Source organism: Bison bison, unplaced genomic scaffold (assembly GCF_000754665.1).
Source record: "Bison bison bison isolate TAMUID 2011002044 unplaced genomic scaffold, Bison_UMD1.0 scf7180017864308, whole genome shotgun sequence".
Lineage (NCBI taxonomy): Eukaryota > Metazoa > Chordata > Mammalia > Artiodactyla > Bovidae > Bison > Bison bison.
This window is the reverse complement of record NW_011494880.1, coordinates 46,615-48,785: the sequence shown is the minus strand read 5'-3', so window position 1 is coordinate 48,785 and position 2,171 is coordinate 46,615.

Sequence of the window (2,171 nt, the reverse complement as noted above, 5' to 3'; positions counted from 1 at the left end):
GGAGAAATAAATCCAGAAAGAATGAAGGGAATGTGCCAAAGCAAAAACAACACCCAGTTGTGGAAGGGACTGGTGATGGAAGTGAAGTCCAATGCTACCAAGAGCAATATTGCATAGGAACCTGGAATATTAGGTCCATGAATCAAGGGAAATTGGAAGTGGTCAAAGAGGAGATGGCAAGAGTGAACACTGACATTCTAGGAATTAGCAAACTAAAATAGACTGGAATGGGTGAATTTAACTCAGATGACCATTATATCTATTACTATGGGCAGGAATATCTTAGACGAAATGAAGGAACCATCATGGTCAACAAAAGAGTCAGAAATGCAGTACTTAGATGCAATCTCAAAAATGACGGAATAATCTCTGTTTGTTTCCAAGACAAACAATTCAGTATCATGGCAATCCAAGTCTATGTCTCAACCAGTAATGCTGAAGAAGGTGAAATTGAATGGCTCTATGAAGACCTACCTTGGACAAGGGGTATCTCCTCACTGCCTCCCCTCCTGACGTTGAACGTGGAGTAGCTCCTCTCGGTCGGACCCTGGATCCGGCTGTGACGGACCACGCGGCAAAAGCATGAAGAGATACCCCACACCCAAGGTAAGAGAAACCCAAGTAAGATGGTAGGTGTTGCGAGAGGGCATCAGAGTGCAGACACACTGAAACCATAATCACAGAAAACTAGTCAATCTAATCACGCGCACCACAGCCTTGTCTAACTCAATGAAACTAACCCATGCCATGTGGGGCCACCTAAGACAGGCAGGTCATAGTGGAGAGGTCTGACAGAATGTAGTCCACTGGAGGTGGAAATGGAGAACCACTTCAGTATTCTTGCCTTGAGAACCCCATGAACAGTATGAAAAGGCAAAATGATACGATGCTGAAAAAGGAACACCCCAGGTCGGTAGGTGCCAAATATGCTACTGGAGATCAGTAGAGAAATAACTCCAGAAAGAATGAAGGGATGGAGCCAAAGCAAAAAGAATACCCAGCTGTGGATGTGACTGGTGATAGAAGCAAGGTCCAATGCCTTGCATAGGAACCTGGAATATTAGGTCCATGAGTCAAGGCAAATTGGAAATGGCCAAACAGGAGATGGCAAGAGTGAACGTCAACATTCTAGGAATCAGCGAACTAAAATGGACTAGAATGTGTGAATATAACTCAGATGACCATTATATCTACTACTGCAGGCAGGAATCCCTTAGAAGAAATGGCGTAGCAATCATGGTCAACAAAAGAGTTGGAAATGCAGTACTTCGATGCAATCTCAAAAACAACAGAATGATCTCTGTTCATTTCCAAGGCAAACAATTCAATATCACGGTAATCCAAGTCTAGTCCCAACCAGTAACGCTGAAGAAGCTGAAAGGTTCTATGAAGACTTACAAGACCTTTTAGAAATAACACCCAAAAAAGATGTCCTTTTCATTATAGGGGACTGGAATACAAAAGTAGGAAGTTAAGAAACACCTGGAGTAACAGGTAAATTTGGGCTTGGAATACGCAATGAAGTACGGCAAAGGCTAATAGAGTTTTGCCAAGAGAACGCATTGGTCATAGCAAACACCCTCTTCCAACAAGACAAGAGAAGACTCTACACATGGACATCACCAGATAAAACCAGATGATTATATTGTTTGCCGCCAAAGATGGAGATGTTCTATACAGTCAGAAAAAAACAAGAGTGGGAGCTGACTGTGGCTCAGATCATGAACTCCGTATTGCCAAATTCAGACTTAAATTGAAGAAAGTAGGGAAAACCACTAGACCATTCAGATATGACCTAAATCAAATCCCTTATGATTATACAGTGGAAGTGAGAAATAGATTTAAGGGCCTAGATCTGATAGATAGAGTGCCTGATGAACTATGGATGGAGCTTTGTGACGTTGTAGAGGAGACAGGGATCAAGACCATATCCATGGAAAAGAAATGCAAAAAAGCAAAATGGCTGTCTGAGGAGGCCTTACAAATAGCTGTGAAAAGGAGAGAAGTGAAAAGCAAGGGAGAAAAGGAAAGATATAAGCATCTGAATGCAGAGTCCCAAAGAATAGCAAGAAGAGATAAGAAAGCCTTCCACAGCGATCAATGCAAAGAAATAGAGGAAAACAACAGAATGGGAAAGACTAGAGATCTCTTCAAGAAAATTAGAGATACCA